Below are 22,220 nucleotides of genomic sequence, written 5' to 3' on the forward strand. Positions count from 1 at the left end.
TCCACTCTAGATATGTACTAGAGGAATGAAAACATATGTCGACACAAAAACTTGTACATGAATGTTTATAGCAACATTAATCATAGTATCCAAAAAGTGGAAACAACCCAAATGTTTATCAGTGGATGAATAGGTAAATGAAATGTATATCCAAGCAAAGGAATATTATTTAAACACAAAAAGGAATGAACTACCAATACATGCTACATCTTGGATGAACCACAAAAACATTATATTAAGTGGGAAAAAAACAGTTGTGAAGTCCATTTATCATGATTCCAATCATATGAAACTCTAGTATATAAACCTATGTAGATAGAAAGTAAATTAGTAGTTTCTTAGGGCTGGGGAGGGAGGAGGAATGGGGCTTGATTGCTAACGTGTACAGGGTTTTGTGTTTTTGTGTTTTTTTTTGGTATTAAAAATATTCAAAAATTGATCTCGGTGTTTGCACATATTTGTGAATATACTAAAATCCATTGAATTGCATACTTTAAATGAATGAATTGTATGATATGTGAATTAATTCTCAATAAAGCTGTTAAAAAATTCTGGAAAAAAAAAAGTGTCAAGTGCCCTCCAGGCCACGTTCCCTTGATATAAAGTGATGAGAGATATAAAGTAATGATATAAAGTGATGGCAGGTTATCAAAACCCATAACCCCAGTCTAATCATGAGGAAGACGCGCCATAAATCCAAATGCAGGACTTTCTACAAAACATGTGACCACTCCTTTACACTATCAAGGTCACTGAAACAAGACAAGTATAAGGGACTGTCCTAGCCAAGGAGAGCCTAAAGAGACATGATGACTGCATGTCATGGAGCGCACTGCATGGGATCCTGGAGCAGGAAAAGAAAGAGTAGAGGAAACGGAATAAAATATGAACTTTAGGGGCACCTGGGTGGCTCAGTGGGTTAAGCCTCTGCCTTCGGCTCAGGTCATGATCTCAGGGTCCTGGGATCGAGTCCCACATCGGGCTCTCTGCTCAGCGGGGAGCCTGCTTCCTCCTCTCTCTCTGCCTGCCTCTCTGCCTACTTGTGATCTCTGTCTCTCTGTCAAATAAATAAATTAAAATTTTTTTAAAAAATGGACTTTAACTAAAAATAACTTATCAATATTTGTTTATTAACTGTGACTGTAAAGTTGCTCCCGCCGGCAATGGTAAGAAATGAGGCTAGGAGGCATTGGATCCGGGAGATGAACTTTATTGCAAGCACCCTCGGGGGGTTCCGCGACTCACAGAAAGGGGTGCGGGGGGGGGGGGGATAGTGAGTCGAGGAAGTCGCACTGGGAGGGAGTTGGTGGGGGCTTTTATCAGGTTGAGGTGGGGCATAGCCTTTCGCCCATTGGGTATGCGATGATTGGAGGGTATGGGGCAAGGGTGGTCGTGATGGGCAGTTCTCAATTTGGAAGCTCCTGGGCAGAGAGTTTCAGTCTCCTGACGGTGACCTGGAGGCCCCTGTGAGGGTGGCGGGAAAGTCCACCATCTTGGAGAGGGCTGGCAGGAAGATCCGCCATCTTGGAGAGGGCTGGCAGGAAGATCCGCCATCTTGGAGAGGGTTGGCGGGAAGACCCGCCATTTTGGAGCCCCGGTTTCCCAGCCGGCCCATCAGTGACTATTCTGAAGAAAAATTTTAAAAGAGCAGAAATCAAAGGTCAAATAAGAGAAACCTATTGCATCAGACTGAAAACCTAGAAGAAATGGATGATTTTGTAGTAAAAATACACATGAATAAAATGAACCCTTAAATAAGGAAAAAAACAGCAGACCAATTAGCCATCCGGGGACCTCTTCCCTTCCTCCTGCTAGTTCTCCTCTCGCTGTTCTGAGATTTTCCTCTCCAGGGACACGGAAGGAACAGGGACAGAGCTGTTCTGGATCTCCCCTGAGACCCGACCCACCCACTGTCTTGTTTCCCCCACCCATGCTCCTCCCAGTGAGGACACCGTGCACGGGGAGTCTCAGGGATTGTCAATCCTGATAGCTCAGCTCGCACATTCCGGATGGAAAGAGACAGGATGTGGTGAGGGAGCAGAAGACTCCCTGAGGATAAAGCAGAAGCTGGCACCCTACACCGCCCACTCCCCACCATGGGATATTTGTGACCTTCCTCAAGCACTCCCGGCTGCCCTAAAGGACAAACAAATACTTAACTTGCAGAAATCACAATCCTGCAAACCTGAGTCTCCCTCAGTTTACAAATGTCCTGGTGATTCACAAGAAAGAAGCTTTCTTATCAATAGCCCAACTTTCAAAGACCCATACCTCAATTTCTTGAGTTATCCTATCACCCTCCCTCCATAAAACTGAGGGAAGCTGAGGCAGAAGGCAATGTACAATTGAATTCCTTTTAAACCTACAGCCCGTTGATAAGGACGGGTGATAGGAGAAATGTCATTTTCCTCCAGGAAGCTCCCAACTCCCTTGCAGTTAATGCCTCACTAGAAGGAAAAACAACCTTAACTTGACAAACAGCAAAGTCTCCAGGATCCTGTGTGTCTTCTTTAATACATGAAAGTTCTTTGAAAACTTCCCTTTTCTGGGTGCCTGGGTGACTCAGTGGATTGAGGCCTCTGCTCAGCTGGAAGCCTGCTTCCTCCTCTCACTGCCTGCCTCTCTGCCTACTTGTGATCTGTCTGTTAAATAAATTAAAAAAAATTTTTTTTAAAACAACTTCTCTTTTCCTTACCTCCCCAACCCCACAGTATATAATCACCACTCCTCACAACCCCACCACAGCTCTTTCTGCCCACGAGTCATGTTGCCACATTTTAATAAAATCACCTTATTGTGGAGTGCCTGGGTGGCTCCGTGGGTTAAGCCTCTGCCTTTGGCTCAGGTCATGATCTCAGGTCCTTGGATCGAGCCCCACATGGGGGTCTCTGCTTGGCGGGGAGCCTGCTTCCCCCACCCCCACCACCCCCACCTGCCTCTCTGCCTACTTGTTATCTCTGTTTGTCAAATAAATAAATAAAATATTTTTTTTTAAAGATTTTATTTATTTATTTGACAGACAGAGATCACAAGTAGGCAGAGAGGCAGGCAGAGAGAGAGGAGGAAGCAGGCTCCCTGCTGAGCAGAGAGCCTGATGCGGGACTCGATCCCAGGACCCTGAGATCATGACCTGAGCCGAAGGCAGCGGCTTAACCCACTGAGCCACCCAGGCACCCCTAAAATATTTTTTTTTTAATCACCTTTTTGCACCAGTGATGTCTCGAGAATTCTTTCTTGACTGTTGGCTTCAAACCCTAACATCTTTCCTAGAGCAGACAGATGTACTGAAGTAAAATAAATAAATATGTACATATTGTGTGTGTGTATATATACACACATACATTTAGCAGGGGGAAGGGCAGAGGGAAAGGGAGAGAGAGAATCTTAAGCAGGCTCCACACTGGTGTGGGGCTGGACCTCACAACCCTGAGATCATGGCCTTTGCTGAAATCAAAAGTTGGGCTTAACCAACTCAGCCACCTAGGCGCCCCATACTGGGTGTCCTTTTTTTTTTTTTTTTTTTTTTTTTAAAGATTTTTTCTTTATTTATCTGACAGAGATCACAAGTAGGCAGAGAGGCAGGCAGAGAGAGAGGAGGAAGCAGGCTCCCTGCAGCGCAGAGAGCCCGATGTGGGGCTCGATCCCAGGACCCTGGGATCATGACCTGAGCCGAAGGCAGAGGCTTAACCCACTGAGCCACCCAGGTGCCCCCTGGGTGTCCTTTTTAAACGGAGAAAATGTTGGGAAGCCTGGATGGCTCAGTGGGTTAAACCTCACATCATGATCCCAAGTCGGACTCCCTGATCAGTGGGGAGTCGGCTCCTCCCTCTCGCTCCGCCTACCTCGCCACCACCCGTGCTCATTCTCCCTCTCTCGTGCTTGCCTTCTCTCTCTCTCATGCTCACTCTCCCTCTCTCAGATAAATAAATAAAATCTTTTTTTTTTTTTTAAAGATAGCATAATGAAATAAAAGGAGAAGATCTTGGTATAGAGACAGAGAGGGAGAACACAGTGTGAAGACGGCCGCAGACATTCAAACAATGCTTCTGCAGGAAGGCATCACAAAGGTTGCCAGAAAACCACCAGAAGCCACAGGAAAGGCTTGGAACAGATTTTTCTTCTCATGCCCTTCACAACGGAACCCATTCTTCTGACACTTTGATCGTATACTTCTAGACTCTGAAACTACACAATATATTTTCATTGCCTAAATCATACAATTTGCAGAACTTTGTTATGGTAGACCTACCAAACTAATACAGGGACTATCACTAAATCTGGAAAATTCTCAACTTTGAAATAATTACCATAAAATATTTGACTTCTTTTTCTCTTCTTTTTCTGGTATTTCCACTGGGCATATATTATACCTTTTGAAATCGTCCCATGGCTCTTGGATATTCTCTTCTGTCTTTTTAATTCTTTAGTTTTTGCACCCCAGTTTTGAAATTTTCTATTAACCATTCTTCTAACTCACTGATTCTCTCCTTAGCTCAGTTCAGTCTGTTGGTTAGGCCGTCAAAAGACATTCTTCATTTCTGGTATAGTGATCCCTTGCTTCTACTAGCTAAGTCTTAAAGGTGAACAGTTAGGTTATTGCTTTGAGATCTTTCTCATAATTTTAAGGTAGATGTTTACAACTCTAAATTTTTATCTAGGGATTGCTTTCACTCCATCCCATAAATTGGGAGATGTTGCATTTTCATTATGATTTATCCCTATCACAGGGAAGATTCCAAAGTATCAAGAGAGCACAAGCCACCTTCTTCTGTTAGCTTTCAAGTCCTTATGCATGTTTCCCCTCAGACAGATGTTTAACTCTACCATTCCGTGAGAAGTGTAATCGTCTTTTAATTCCACTGAGTAAAGAACTTCCTGGAGGAGGGGAAAATATAAAGCTCTTTAAAAGAGTCATGTTATGTTAAGGGCCTTCCAAAATAATTAAGTGCCTGCTTCACGGAATGGGCTGAATAAGTGGGGATGAAAGTGGAAGTAGTATACAAGTTTGACATACCATGATATCCAGCCCAGTCCTCCACAAAGGACCAAAGGTAAGCCGAGGGCTTGAATGCTCAGCAGAGAAGCCCACACGGTCTGCTTGTTCTTCACAGTTAGGAACATGGTCATAGCACAAGCAAAGTGTCCCTCCGAGAGCAGGGCTTTCCAGTAGATGTGTCTGTGTCACAGTCTCTCAGGAGGAGGTTTGCTGAGTTCTTTGCTTTGAATGACTTACTACCAGAGCAAATCAAAGCTGGCAAATACAGGGATTTCTGAGGCATGGGAAAGCCAAGAGGTATCACTGGGATGCAACGCCAGGCCTTAGTGGTAACTGACTGAAGGCTAGCGTGGGCAGGGCTGTGGAGGGGCATGCCTCCACAGAGGAGAGAATGCAGTCTTCTACAACACTGTCTGACTACAGGAAATTAATAGGATTTTGAAGAATGACCGCCCAGCGAATGGTCACTATACATAAATATTTATCACATACATATGTATTAATTGAAGTACAAAGTAACCAATTCTCATCCCTGCTATGACGATGGGTACAGTACAATTTATAATCGCCCCTCTAAAGTCAACACTCAGTTGAAACTAATGGAATAAATGGAATAAAGGGCTACTGGAAAATAGTGGCGCTGCCCAGGGTCAAAGTAAGTCTTCCTTTATGATTGGGTATCTCTATCCATTAGCATTGATAAAGATGACAATGAAAGTCGGGGGGGGGGGGCGAGAAGTGACATTGTTTTTTTACTTCACTTAAGCATAGGATTTTAATATTTTAATATTTTCAAATTTTCCCTATATGTCATCTCATTTATGACGTACGTGCTTACAGATCCATCTTCCAAGAAAATTTTAATTCATCAAGGCAAATGTCACACATCAGAGAAAAAGCTGTTGTCAGAGTCATGGTAAATCAAAGCAAGGAGGTCTAAAGAGTGTTCTCGGGAAGGTGAGGCCTCTACTGACAGCATTGATTTCCACAGTGTTTCAGTATCACCTTGCGCAGTCACTTCTTAGCCCACTTTACTGGACTATCTTATTTTCTTCACCTCATTTACCACTATCTCAAGCCACATTTCCTGTCTTTCTTCCTGGTTATTGTCTGTCTTCCCACGCTAGAACCCAGGCTCCAGCAGTACAGACAGCTTGACTCTTCCGTTCAGCACCCTCCTTAAATAACCTAGGACAGCCATGGTCACATAGACGGTCGTTTCCAAAACAAGCCACAGATTTTCGGGTCATGGGTATGGCTTTTGGAGTGCCCTCTCCCTGTCATGAAGATGGTAAATCAACAAGGCAGAGAATTCGCTGGAAAATCCAAGCATTTTCATTGTCTGCCCTCTCCCCATGCAACGTGTGTTCCAGAGTTTCTGCGTAAGAATCGGCACGTTCCGGAGTAAGCACTGGACTGAGGTCAGAAAAGGTGATCACCTCCCGGATCTGGCACCTCCTTATATGGAAATCCGGAAAAATCAGTTACAGCTTCTGTACCTCAGTTCCCTGGGGGCACCAATACCTCTGTGAAAGGGCTGCTAGATCATCTGGTGCAAAATAAGCATCTTTTTTAAAGTGGGTTTTTTTTTTTTAACTTGGTCCTATCTACTCAGTAGGCTTATCAAGACTATTGACATAACAGATTGAAGCTTTATAAAAACACAAAAATGCTTGTGATTTACAAGTTTAAATGGAAACAATTTTTCTTTTGATTTTTGAATTCTCACCGCATAGTATCTGCTCAGGATACTGTGACAGACAACTCGGGCGTCCCACATCATTTATTTCTTGAAATGTTTAATGTGAAGAAACACTTTATCTTGGACACAGGTTTATGAGAGAGCAGTCGCTTTAAAATAAAATTACATGAAGACATCAATAGCGACAGCAGCTCCCTTTCAGGTGACCTCAGAATGGTGGCTTTGCATGTAATATGCAAGTAGGTGGTTCGTATCCCTGCTGTTCGTGTCAGACGCACGCGGGGCTGAACGTATCGATGCGTGACCTGCAGGTCTTTACAGAAAGTACCTTAACGGCTACTTTCCTGGATTTTTCATCTTTGAAAGCAATTACAAAGATCACCACTGTTTTCTGGACTTATGGTCTCCCACTAAATAAGTCGGCTGTGTCTAGGTCTCTAAACCAGTGTTTTTGCATTTAGATATTGTGTTCTAAATATCCATCCCTTCACTCCTTTATTCACCAAGAAATACATTTTGCATTTACTGTTCGCCAGAAACAGAGAGATGACTAAGATACAGTCCGTGCCCTGAAGGAGATTACAGACTCAACATAAAGACAGGCATATAAACAAATAACCTTAAGACATTAGTTAAAGTCATGCAGCAGACTCCTATGTCTCCCACCCACACTGATTGCATCAGCTCACCAGTTTGTAATTTCATAGGTGTCTGTTGTTATTCACCCTTCACAGATATCTAGTCAGTGATGTTATATTACAATAAGAATCAGTTAATTCACAGATGAACCCTAATCTAACCTAAAAACAAAAAGAACCTTAAAAAATCTCTAACCTAAAAAATTGAGCTTTGAGCAATTATTATTAATTAGTTTAAACATACACGGGTTTTAAATGTTCTCTCCAATCTAAAGATGGAGATTGACAATATAGGAAAAGACCAGATGATGCAGTACATGCTGGCTACAAAGGGCTCACTTAGAGCTGAAGACAGAAATAGGTTGAAATAGAAGTATGAGAAAAGATATTCCAAGAAAATAGTAACCGAGAGAGCATCCAACTTGATAAGGAAGAATTAAAACTGTCACAAGATGACATAATACTAAATATAGAAAACCCTAAAGACTTCTCCAAAAAATTATATTAGAACTAATAAACTCAGTAAAAATTCCAAAACACAAAATTAATATACAGAAATCTGTTGCATTTCCCTACACTAATAATGACCTAGCAAAAAGAGAAATTAAGGAAGCAATCTCATTTACAGTCATATCAAAAAGAATAAAATGCATAAGAATAAGTTTCAAAAATAGTCAAAGCAATCCTGAGAAAGACAAAGCTGGAAGTGTGACAGTCCCAGATTTCAAATTATTCTAAAGAGCTATAGTAATCAAAAATATAGACAGAAGGATCAATGGAACAGGACAGAGTGCAGAAATAAACCCAAGCTCTATGATCAGTTCTTCTACAACAAAACAGGTAAGACTATGTCGTGGGGAAAGATAGTCTGTTCAATAAATGTAATTGGAAAAACAATGAAATGTGACCACTTTTTCAACAGCACATAATATAATTCTCAAAATGAGTTAAAGATCTGTATGTTAGGCCTGAAACCATAAAAATCCTAAAATACAAACTTAGGAAGTAAACTCTTGGACATTGATCTTAGCAATTTCTTTTGGATTTGTCTCCTCAGGCCAAGGGCAACAAAAGCAAAAATTAAACAATTGGGAGTCTGTCAAACTATAAAGTCTTTGCCCAGCAAATGAAACTAACAACAAAATGAAAAGGCAATCTAATGAATGGGAGAAGATATTTGCAAATGGTTTATCTGATAAGTGAGTAGTATCCAAAATACACAAAGAACTCATACAACCAGACACACACATTTACAAAAATTTGATTACAATGGGCAAAGGACCTAAACAAATATTTTTCCAGAGAAGACATACAAATGGCCAATAGGCATATGAAAAGATGTCTGCTATTACTAATCATCAATGAAGATGCTCTTAAAGGTGAACAGGTGGGGGCACCTGGGTGGCTCAGTTGTTAAGCATCTGCCTTCAGCTCGAGCCCTGATTCGAGAGTCCTGGGATCGAGCCCCACATGGGCTCCCTGCTCAGCGGGAAGCTTGCTTCTCCCTCTCCTGCTGCCCCTGCTTGTGTTCCTTCTCTCGCGGTCTCTCTCTGTGTCAAATAAGTAAATAAATAAATAAATAAATTTTTTTAAGGTGGATAGATAAATAAACTGTGGTCCATAGGGACACTGGGGTATGATTCAGGACTAAAAATAAATGAGCTGTCAAGCCGTGAAAAGACAAGGGCGAGCTTTAAATTCATGTCCCTGAGTGAAAGAAGCCAACCTGAAAGGCCCCATTTTATATGATTTCAAGAGCACAACCTTCTGGAGAATGCAAGACTACACAGACAACAAAAAGGGTCAGGAATTGCCCAGGACTGTTTGGGAAGGAGGGTGAATACGCGGGACCCAGAGGGTTTTAAGAGTCGCGAAAATCCTGTGTGATACTATAATGATGGAGACATGTCATTGTGCCTTTGCCCAAACACGTGGAACGTACAGCGCCAAGAGTGACCCCTAAGGGAACAAGGACTCGCTACAAGGTGCCCGTGCGGGTCAGGTGTGAGAAATGTGTGATCCTGATGACGGCCAGGGACTGTGCGGAGGCTGGAGGGCCGGGGCGTCCGGGAGGTCCCTCTCCGTGTTGCTGTGTTCCTAACACTCATCTTAAAAATGACTTTAAAGAAAGAGAAAAGGTTGCCTGGCTGGCTTGGCCAGTGGAACATGGGACCCATGATAAGGGTCAAGAGTTCAAGCCCCACACTGGTTATAGAGATGATTTAAAAATAAAAAAGAGAAACAGTCCCAGGAAGTTGCTAAATGTGAAAGAAAAATTAGATAGCTCAGCTTAAGGATACTAAAGTTTATAGGAATGTATAGAATGTATCTAGATAGGATACTCTTTTAAATTTGTTCTGGCTTCTATTACCTACTTTAAAGTGATCACGTCACTAGCTCCTTGTAGGAAACGCTAGCAAGTGACCGAGGTCTGCTTCTGTGCACACCCTTGATTCCTCCACAACGACTCTGGGAACTTGGCAGGACAAGAAAGGAAGCACTGATAGAAATGGAGACAGCCAGGCCCCCTCCCACGGTGCGTGAGGCTCAGGCTCGACTTCCCTGCTCCACTCAGACGGACATGAGAACACAGAGGAGCTGGTGATTCAACCATTGACTACACATTTTAAATGATCGGCTTCAACCTTCACTGAACTCGGAAGTCGTACTATTTTTAGTGCACTTCTGGTGTCAGTCAACCGGTTTAACCAGTTTTTCACTATTGGTAATCCAGGAAGGCCCAAACAGAAAAGGCCCTTTGCTGACACGTGTGTTCATACACGTCCTAGTGCTTATGGTCAAATGTGGATGACCACCGCAGGGACAGAACCAGGGAACACAGGTACTGCGAAAACCAGCAGGAGAAGCGCTGCTCAAGCAACTAGGGCAAGGTATTAAATACAATAGCAGATAAAGGCAGTGTCTTTAGGAAATACAAGAAAAAAAACCAGAAGAATAGGGCAAAAATACACAAAATGTAACAAGACTGGCCATGTGTAAGTAATTAATTGTTAAAGTTGGGTAATAAAACATAGCAACGAATCATTCCATTCCCTTGACTTTTGTTTATGTTTTCAATTTTACATAATGAAAAAAAGAGAGAGAGAAAAAATCAGAAAAAAAAAGTGCCCCAACTGGAGTTCTATTTTTTAAACCTTCTTTAAACAATGAAATAAAAATTTATAAAAGTGGTTAGAATGCATATGAAGACAAGATGCATTTGTGGTAAAGCTTCCTCAGGAAAAATAATGCAACACGAAGACCGGATTAATGCCCGTGAAGGAAAGGCCACCAGTTAACCGAGAACAGGTTGTGAGTTTAACAAAATGGATCAGCTCAGCCATGTTTGCGTGTCGTTTTAAGCTTTTCACCAGAGAGATGAGAAACCTCACTTGGGCAAGTTAGCATGTTGGTGCAAACACACACACAAACACGCACACATTGTCCATTCCCCGAAATGAGAGAGGAGATTCTTAGGAGATTGTAACACATGAGCAAGTAGTTGGAGAGAAATGGTTTGAGAAAGTTGGTTTGAGTACTGAGTCCGTTATTTCTTAAATCACTGAGTGCTAGGAAACAGTAAATGTTTCTAAAAAAACAAATATGGTACCAATTCAGGGAGGTTTTTGTGAGAATGATACATTGAATCCAATCTTTTGCAAATAGAATCAAATTGAAAACAACAGTGAAGTTTTGAAGAGCCAGCCAGGCTTAATATTTATTTTTGTCAGTAAAATCACAGTTTGGTGGAGGGGCTCGGAAACCTATTACACAGTATCCACTATTTGGTTAACATAAAATGCGTACTGTGCCTCAGGAAATTTTGCTTGGAAATTGAATCTGCATTAGGGACTAGCTCCTCAGTGAAAGACCCTAACCTGAATAATAAGTGTGAGTTGTTACAGAAATTATGAAGGGGCACCCGGGTGGCTCAGTTGGTGAAGCGTCTGCCGTCAGCTCAGGTCATGATCTCAGGGCGCTGGGGAGCCCCACATCGGGCTCCCTGCTCAGTGGGAGCTGCTTCTCCTCCTCCCCACGGCCCTCTCCCAGCTCTCTCTCTCTTTCAAATGAGTAAATAAAAATCTCTAAAAAAAAAAAATTATGATGAAGTTTAGGCCTTGGGAAAACAATAAAAATCACAAGCATGCGTATTTTGTTCTCATGAGTCCCCTTCCGAATGACAAAAGCACAAATTCCCCAGCATAGGTCCACCTGGTCCGAGTTACTATGGTTCCAGTTTCTGACCGCCTCATCTGCCCTTCGCCCCCCCAGGCCCTGTCTTTAGCCTAAGGAGAACTTAGGAGTGTGCCTGAGTTTGTTTTTTGTTGTTTTTTTTTCCAGCTTTACTGAGGTACAACTGAGACATAAAATTGCGGGGTGTTTAAAGTGTACAGCTTGCTGGTGAGCGAGGCCTGCACCCTGTGGAAGGTCCGGGGGCTGATACAGCCCAGCACCCCACATACTCACTTTGGTTCTTGTTTTGATGAGAACATTTAGGTTCTTCCTCTTAGCGAATTCCAGCTGTGCAGTACAGTGTTTGCTGACTTACAGTCACTGTGTTACATCCGCAGACCTTGCTTATCTCACAACTGACTTTTTACCTTTTTACCAATCTCTCCCTCTGTCACCCGCCCCACAGCCCCAAGCAACCATGGTTTTACCCTCTATGTCTGTGAGATCGACTTTTTCTTAATCCTCATATAAGTGCCAACATACTGCATTTGTCTCTGTCTGATTTAGTTCACTTAGTATAATGCCCTCTGGGTTCATCTATGTTGCTACAAACGGTAGGGTTTCCTTCTTTTTTATTTTATTTATTTATTTTTTAAGGATTTTATTTATTTATTTGATCGAGAGAGAGCACATGAGCAGGGGTGTGGAGAGGGAGAGGGAAAAGCAGGCTCCCTGCTGAGAAGGGGGCCCAACATGGGCTTCTTCTGTTTCATGAAGCTGAATAACATCTCATTACACACACTCTATTTCTTCTCTCTTTTGTAGTACGTTCGGTGAGCCGCTGCAGAGTCCACCATTCGTCTGGGATGTAGTGTTCCAATGATTCATTCGTTGTGTATGACACCCAGTGCTCATCCCAACACATGCCCTCCTCAATACCTGTCACCCCGTCACACCATCGCCCGCCCCTCTGTAACCTCAGATTGTTTCCTGGGGTCCAGGGTCTGTCCTGTTCATCTCCCTTGACTCTTTCTCCCCCTGCGCGTTCCCCTCCCTTTCCCTGCGGTCCTCTGCTCTAGCCTTCTGTTCCCCCTATAAGTGACACCGTGTGATGATGGTCTTTCTCGGCCTGGTTCTCCTCTAGGACCCTGATGGACTCCTATCTCACACGGAGGTCCTTCACCCATTTTGAGTTCGTCTTTGCGTGTGGTGTCAGAGAAGGGTCCACACACACTACGCCCTTCATCCATTCACCCATTGAGACTTAAGTTGTTTCTGTTCTTTGGTTATTAAGAATAATGCTGCAATGAACATGGGAGTACTTTTTTTTTTTTTGGAGATAATGGTTTCATTTCCTTTCGATACATTTTCAGAAGTAGGCTTGCTGGATTATATGGTAGCTCCATGTTTAACTTTCTGAGGACCCTCCGCCCTGTTCTCCAGAGCGACTGCACCAGCCTGCGTTCCCACCTCCAGTGCGCGAGGACTACCCTTTCTCCACATCCTCACCAAGACCTGTGGTTGCTTGTCTTTTTTTGTTTGTTTCTTGTAATTAAAAGCCATCCTAAAGGTGTGAGGTGACATCTCATTGTGGTTTTGATTTGCATTTCTTGGATGATGAATGATGGCAAGAAGACACATGAAAAGATGTTCGACATCATTCATCATCCAAGAAATGCAAAATGTTGATATTATAACAACTCTAAATTGAGAGGTATGAAGCAAAAGAATATATATAGAATAAATAGATTCTTGAAATATCCTTGGGAGGGAAAAACTTTCTGTAATAAAAGATATACTTCTGACTTCTAGCCACATTCTAATGGGAATTTCAGAAACTGAAATGTTTCTTATCAACTTTCACTAGTTTTCTGCAGAAGATTTAACTTTGTTTTCCTAGAACCTTAATGATAATATCCCAGACATGCATAATCAACAAATGACACTATGCCCCATTTTTTCAAATTGCATTTACTATTTACCAAAAAAGGAAAAAAAAAATAAATTTACAAAATATTTCCTAAAACAAGTCTTGGTGTTTGACAAGGCAATTTTTAGTTTTTAAAAAAAATTATTTTTGTGGATTGTCTTATTCTCTCACAGGGTCAGAGGATGAGCTTTTTAGTTTGACATAAACCTGCTTGTTTATTTTTGCTCTTGTTGCCTTTGCTTTTGGTATCATATCCAGAAAATACTTGCCAGGATCACTGTGGAGGACTTTAACCCTATGTTTCTTCAAGGAGTCGTATTGTTTCAGGTCTTAGGATCAAGTCTTTAATCCATTCTGAATTGACCTTTGTGTATGGTGTAAGACAGTGGTCCAGTTTCACTCCTTTGAAAGTTATGAGTCAGTTTTCCCAATACCATTTATTGAAAAGATTGTCCTATTGAGGTAATCGTATACTTGTAGTTCTTCATTTTGTTAATATACTATATCACTTTGATTTGTGAATGTTGAACCACCCTTGCATCCGTGGAATAAATGCCACTTGATCACTGTGAATGATTGTTTTAATGCACTGTGGAATATGGCTTGCTAGTATTTTGTTGAGGATTTTTGCACTGATATTCATCAGTGATAATGGCCTGTCATTTTTTTTTATAGTGTCTTTCTCTGGCTTGGTTATCATGGTAATGTTAACCTTGTAAAATAAGTTTGGAAAACTTCTCACCTCTTCTATTTTTTGGTAAAGTTTGAGGATTGTCATTAATTCTTCTCTACATGTTTGGTAGAATTCACCAGTATAAACTATATAGTCCCGGACTTTTCTCTGTTAGGAGGTTCTTAATTACTAGTCATTGGTCTGTTCAGATTTTCTATTTCTTCATAATTTTGATAGGTTCTATTTTTATACAATTTTTCTGTTCTAGGTGGTCCAATTTTTTGGTGTGTAATTGTTCATAGTAGAGTCTTATAATCCTTTGTATTGGTATGGTTTCAGTCATAATGTCTCCTTTTTCATTTCTAATTTTATTTATTTGGGTCCTCTTTTCTGGGTAAGTCTAGCTAAAGGTTTATCTATCTTGTTTATCTTTTTTTAAAACTCCCTTTCATTATCATTAATTTTTTTTTAGTGTCTATTTCATTGATTTATTCTCTCATTTTTTTTTCCTACTAACTTTGGGCTTAGTTCTTCTTTTTCTAGTTCCTTGAGATGTAAAGTTGGGTTGTTTGAAATATTTTTTTCTTTCTCGTTAAATATTTTTATTTTTAAGTAATCTCCATACCCAATGTCAGGTTTGAACTCATAACTCTGAGATCAAGAGTCACATGCTCCACTGACTGAGCCATCCAGGCTCCACAATATATATATTTTTTTCTTAATGTAGGTGTTTATGACTATAAACTTCATTCTTAGAACTGCTTTTCCTGCATTCCCTAATCTTTGTGTTTATTAAAAGCAATTTGATTGGGGCACCTGGGTTGCCCAGTAGGTTAAGCATCTACCTTCAGTTCAGGTCATGATCTCGGGGTCCTGAGATCAAGCCCAGGCATTGAGGTCCCTGCCTCAGCAGCTTCTCTCTCTTTCTCTCTCCCTCTGTCCCTACCCACCACTCATTCTCTCTCTCAAATAAATAAATAAATAAAATTTTAAAACCCCGAAGTAGATAATGTTAAATGAGATCATAAGGGAAGGGCCCTGATCTGATAGTATTAGTGTCTTTAGACAAGTGACGGGAGAGCTCCCTCCCTCTCTCTCCCTCTCTCTCTCTCTCACTCTGTCATCCTAGCTCCCTCCCTCCCTGCCTCTCACTTCCTCTCCCTCCCTCCCTCTCCCCACCCCTCCTGCTATATGAAGACACAGTAAGGAAGTACCCATTTGCAAGCCAGGAAGACAGTCCTTGTCAAGAACTAATAAACTATCACTCTGATATGGACCTCCCTGACTCCAGAAGTGTGAGAAAATAAATTTCTGTCATTTTGCTAATAAATTCTAGTCTATGGTATTTTGTTATGGCAGCCCAGATGGACTAAAACAATGAGCAAATTAAAAGTGCTTGGAAAATAGGACAGCTATATGCAAAACAGGGAAACTGGACCACTTTCTTATACCACACACAAACATAAAGTCAAAATGGATTAAAGACCTAAACGTGGAACATGAAGCCATAAAACTACTAAAAGAAAACAGGCAATAATCTCTTGGATGTCAGCCTTAGAAATATATTTATGGCTATGTCTCATAAGGCAAGGGAAACAAAAGCAAAAATTAACTATTGGGACTGCATCAAAATGAACAGCTTTTGCACAGCAAAGGAAACCATCCAGAAGGCTAAAAGACAACCCACTGAATGGGAGAAGATATTTGGAAATAACATATCTGATAAAGATAAGTATATAAAGAACCTGTACAACTCAACACCAAAAAAAAAAAAAAAAAAAGAATTTAAAAGTAGACAGTAGACATGAACAACATTTCTCCAAAAAAGAAATCCAGATGGCCAAGAGACACAAGAAAAGATGCCCAAACATCAGGAAAACGCGAATCACAACCAAAATGAGATTTCACCCCACACCTGTCTGAAGGGCTAAAATCAAAGCCCAAGAAATGACAACTGTTGAAAAGGATGCAGAGAAAGGGGAAACTCACGCACTGTGGTGGGAATGCAAGCTGGTGCAGCCACTCTGGAGAACAGTGTGTTGGTGCTTAAGAATTTAAAGTTGAACTCTTGTATAATCCAGTAATTCCACTATTGGGAATTACCTACCTGAAGAATATGGAAATACTAACTTGAAAAGATATGTGCATCCCAATGAAGATGGCAGAGGAGTAGCAGACTGAGATGACATCGGGTTGCAGGAGTTCAGCTAGAGAGTTATCAAACCATTCCCAACACCTACAAACCCAATAGGAGATCAAAGAGAAGAATGGCAGAAATTCTAGAAAGAGAAAATCGACCACTTTCTGGAAGGTAGGACGTGTGAAGAAGCGAATCCAAGACAACAGGAAGATAGACCATGGGGAGAGGGGCTGGCTCCCAGTGAGCAGTGAAGCAACGAAGCAGAAAATCTGAACTTCTAAAAGTCTGCTCCCCTGAGGGACGTGGCTCCAGAGGCTAACTGGTGGGTGGACCCCCGTTGGGGACACTGTGGTCTCGGGTCCCCTGGGGTCAGAGAAAGACCGGGGGTGTCTGAGGATTGCAGAGCTGCCAGGTATCGGTGCAGGGAAGCCAACCACAGAGAAGGAGTTCTCGGCACAGGGTTACCTTAAACTGTGACCCGTGGCACAGTCAGACCACTGCTTTTTGAGCAGGCACCCCACAAGTGGCAGATCCAGGGAGACCCACATTCCTTGGCCGAAGAGCAGAGTTGCAGGAATCTGCTGGGTTTGGAGACTCCAAATGAGGCTGTGCACCAGAGTCAGAAGCACTCGGTCACAGGCCAGGTGAGCTCGGACCCTGGCCGGAGACCAGGGAGACAGAAGGGGCTGACCGCTTTTCTCCGAGGGTGCACTGAGGAGTGTGGCCCTGAGTTCTTGGCTCCTCTGGCCAGGGATTAGGAGGCTGCCCTGTTCATTCCCGTCCTCCAGAGCTCTACGGAAAGTGTTCAGGGAACAAAAGCTCTGAGCACGAAACTGAGCAGATTGCTTAGCCTGGCTGCTGGCAAGGGCAGTGCGATTCTGCTTCAGGCAAAGATATTTAGAATCACAGCAACAGGCCCCTCCCCCAGGAGATCAGCAAGAACATCCAGCCGACCAAGCTCACTGATCAAGGAAAACAGTGGAAATCCAGAGGAGGGGAAAGCAAAGCATAGAATTCATGTCTTTCTCCCCAAGATTCTTGAGTCTTGCAAAGTTGATTAAATTTTTAAAATTTTATTTTTTTCTTATTCTAATTTTTTTAACTTTTCCTCTTTCCTCTTATAACATTTTTTAACTAGTTTATCTTAACAATACCTTTCTGAGAAAATCTTTTTAAACCTTCATTATTATAGTCATATTTTATCCTTCATTGTATCTAATTTTATTTTTTGTAAACTTTAGGGTTTTTTCTTCTAAAAAATTTTGGGATACAATTTCTTCTACTAGATCAAAATATACCCTAAATCTAGCACAGGGCTTTGTTCTAGTCTCCAGCCTAAGCAAGTTCTTTCCACTTTCTTTTTCATTCTTTTTCCAACCAACTTAACTTATCAATTCTTTTTTTAGAATTTTTTAGAATTTTCATTTTTACAGTCATGTTCCATCCCTTCATCGTGTTTACCCTTATTTTTGTATATATATATATGTTTTTCTTTCTTTAAAATTTTGGGAAGTAGTTTCTTGTAAGTGACCAAAATACACCCCAAATCAAATGGGTGGTTCTGTTCTACTCCCCAGTCTAAGATATGTATATATCTTAATTTTTAAATTTTTTAAAATTTCTTTTTACCCCCTATCTTCTCCCCCTGATTTGGGGTCTCTTCTGATTTGGTTAGTGTACATTTTTCTGGGGCCTTTGCCACCCTTTTAGTATTTTATTCTGTTATTCATATATTCTTACCTGGATAAAATGACAAGGTGGAAAACCAACCACAAAAAAAGAAAAAATAAATAAAATAAAAGAACAAGAGGCAGTACCATCGGCTAGGGACCTAATCAATACAGACATTGGTAATATGCAAGATCTAGAGTTCAGAATGACAATTCTCAAGGTGCTAGCCGGGCTCAAAAAAGGCATGGAAGATATTAGAGAAAGCCTTTCTGGAGAGATAAAATTCCTTTCTGGAGAAAGAAAAGAACAAAAACCTAACCAAGTTGATATTTTTAAAAAGCTATTAATGAGGTGCAATAAAAAGTGGAGGCTCTTACTGCTAGCATAAAGGAGGCAGAAAAAAAGATTAATGGTACAGAAGACCAAATGATGGAGAATAAAGAAGCTGAGCAAGAGAGACAAACAACTCCTGGACCATGAAGGGAGAATTTGAGAGATAACTGATACCATAAGATGAAACAGTATTAGAATAATTGGGATTCCATAAAAAGAAGAAAGAGATAGGGGGCAGAAGGTATATTTGAGCGAATTATAGTAGAGAATTTCCCTAATACAGCAAAGGAAACAAGCATCAAAATCCAGGAGGCACAGAAGAACACCCCCCCCCCGCAAAATCAATAAAAATAGGTCCATAACCCATCATCTAATAATAAAACTTACATATCTTAGTGACAAAGAGAAAATCCTGAAAGCAGCTCAGGACAAGAAGTCTATAACATACAATGGTAGAAATATTAGATTGGCAGCAGATTCATCCACAGAGACCAGGCAACCCAGAAAGAACTGGCATGATATATTCAGAGCACTATACGAGAAAAACATGCAGCCAAGAATACTATATCCAGTATAGATATATACTGGATAGAAGGAGAGATAAAAAGCTTCCAGGACAAACAAAAACTAAGAGTTTGTAAACACTAAACCAGCTCTATAGGAAATAGTGAAAGGGGTCCTCTAAGCAAAGACAGAGCCTACAAGTGGTAGATCAGAAAAGAACAGAGACCATATACAGTAACAGTCACCTTACAGGCAATACAATGGCACTAAATTCACATCTCTCAATAGTTACCCTGAATGTAAATGGTCTAAAAGCCCAAAGCAAGAGCCACAGGGTATCAGAATGGATAAAAAACCAAACCCCATCAATATGCTGTCTACAAGAAATTCATTTTATTTATTTTTATTTTTTTTAAAGATTTTATTTATTTATTTGACAGAGAGAGATCACAGTAGGCAGAGAGGCAGGCAGAGAGAGGGGAAGGGAAGGAAGCAGGCCCCTGCTGAGCAGAGAGACCGATGTGGGACTCGATCCCAGGACCCTGAGATCATGACCTGAGCTGAAGGCAGCGGCTTAACCCACTGAGCCACCCAGGCGCCCTACAAGAAATTCATTTTAAACCCAAAGACATCTCCAGATTTAGAGTGAGGGGATGGAAAACAATTTACAATGCTAATGTGCCGCTTCCAGTCGGGAGAAAAATTAGGCACAAACAAGTCAGCTGCAAGAGATTGGGAGCAGGGGACAACAGTCAAAAGACGGCTGCCACGAGCAGCTCCACAGCCGCACTTTTATTAGATAGAAACAACGGCCAACAGAAGACCCGATGAAGGTCGAACATTGGTCACATGTCTTGTGGACAAGCAAGGAGGAGGACCGAGCTAACAGTCGACCCAGCACACTCGGAGGCCTCCTCTAACTCACAGCGGGCACTTCTGGGGAGAAAAAGGAGCGATAACAGAAAAGGGAAGCGGGCGGTATTTCGTTCCACCCTGAGTTGACCGGGTGTTCCCGGCTGCCCAGCTTCATGGTCGTACATCGTCCTTCTCCCCAAAGACCTGTTGCCAGTATATGTTTTTCTTAAGGCCCTATCTAAATGTGCTTGGCAACTAGTAAAATCCTCCAGGGGCTATAGTTTAAGTAACAAATTGTTCCGAGGGGCAGTAGCACTAATGGACAAGAAAAAAAGGCTGTGGTGGCAATCCTTATATCAGATCAATTAGATTTTAAGCCAAAGACTATAATAAGAGATGAGGAAGGACACTATATCATACTCAAGGGGTCTGTCCAACAAGAAGATCTAACAATTTTAAATATCTATGCCTCTAAAATGGGAGCAGCCAACTATATAAACCAATTAATAACAAAATCAAAGAAACACATCGACAATAATACAATAATAGTAGGGGAGTTTAACACTCCCCTCACTGAAATGGACAGGTCATCTAAGCAAAAGATCAACAAGGAAATAAAGGCCTTAAACGACACACTGGACCAGATGGACATCACAGATCTATTCAGAACATTCCATCCCAAAGCAACAGAATACACATTCTTCTCTAGTGCACACGGAACATTCTCCAGAATAGATCACATCCTGGGTCACAAATCAGATCTCAACTGATATCAAAGGATTGGGATCATTCCCTGCATATTTTCAAACCATGATGCTCTGAGGCTAGAACTCAATCACAAGAGGAAACTTGGAAAAAACTCAAATATATGGAGGCTAAAGAGCATCCTTCTAAAGACTGAATGGGTCAACCAGGAAATCAAAGAATTGAAAAAATTCATGGAAACAAACGATAATGAAAACACAACTGTTCAAAACCTGTGGGATAAAACAAAGGCAGTCCTGAGAGGAAAGTATATAGTGATATAAGCCTTTCTCAAGAAACAAGAAAGATCTCAAATACACAACCTAACCCTACACCTAAAGGAGTTGGAGAAAGAACAACAAAGAAAGCCTGAACTCAACAGGAGAAGAGAAATAATAGACATCCGAGCAGAAATCAATGAAATAGAAACCAAAAACAAACAAACAGTAGAACAAATCAATGAAAATAGGAGCTAGTTCTTTGAAAGAATTAGTAAGATTGAAAAACTCTTGGTCAGACTTATCAAAAAGAAAAGAGAAAAGACCCAAATAAATAAAATCATGAATGAAAGAGGAGAGATCACAATCAACACCAAAGAAATACAAACAATTATAAGAACTTATTATGAACAACTCTACGCCAGCAAATTTGACAAACTGGAAGAAATGGTTGCATTCCTAGAGACATATAAACTATCACAACTGAACCAGGAAGACATAGAAAACCTGAACAGACCCATAACCAGTAAGGAGATTGAAGCAGTCATCAAAAATCTCCCAAGAAATAAGAGCCCATGGCCAGACGGCTTCCTAGGGGAATTCTACCAAACGTTTAAAGAAGAATTAATACCTATTTTCCTGAAACTGTTCCAAAAAATAGAAATGAAAGGAAAACTGCCAAGCTCATTTTATGAGGCCAGCATTACCTTGATCCCAAAACCAAAGATCCCACCAAAAAAGAGAATTACAGACCATTATCCTTGATGCACAGATGCAAAAATTCTCACCAAAATACTAGCCAATAGGATCCAACAGTACATTAAAAGGATTATTCACCACTACCAGGTGGTATTTATCCCAGGGCTGCAAGTTTGGTTTAACATCTGCAAATCAGTCAACGTGATACAACACATTAATAAAAGAAAGAACAAGAACCATATGATACTCTCAGTAGATACTGAAAAAGCATTTGACAAAGTACAGCATCCCTTTCTGATCAAAACTCTTCAAAGTGTAGGGATAGAGGGTACAAACCTCATATCATCAAAGCCATCTATGGAAAACCCAAGGCGATTATCACTCTCAACAGAGAAAAACTGAGAGCTTTTCCACTAGGGTCAGGAACATGGCAGGGATGTTCATTATCACACCGCTATTCAAAATACTACAAGTACTAGCCTGAGTAATCAGACAACAAAAAGAAATTAAAAGCATCCAAATCGGCAAAGAAGAATCAAACTATCACTCTTTGCAGATGATATGATACTTTATGTGAAAAATCCAAAAGACTCGACTCCAAATCTGCTAGAACTTATACAGGAATTCAGTAAAGTGTCAGGTTATAAAATCAATGCACAGAAATCAGTTGCATTTCTCTACACCAACAACAAGACAGAAGAAAGAGAAATTAAGGAGTCAATCCCATTTACAATTGCACTCAAAACTATAAGATACCTCAGAATAAACTTAACCAAAGAGGCAAAGAATCTGTACTCAGAAAACTATAAAGTACTCATGAGAGAAATTGAGGAAGACACAAAGAAATGGAAAAACGTTCCATGCTCATGGATTGGAAGAACAAATTTTGTGAAAATGTCTGTGCTGCCTAAAGCAATCTACACGTTTAATGCAATCCCTATCAA

The sequence above is a fragment of the Mustela lutreola genome, chromosome 8 (assembly GCF_030435805.1).
Source record: "Mustela lutreola isolate mMusLut2 chromosome 8, mMusLut2.pri, whole genome shotgun sequence".
Classification (NCBI taxonomy): Eukaryota; Metazoa; Chordata; class Mammalia; order Carnivora; family Mustelidae; genus Mustela; species Mustela lutreola.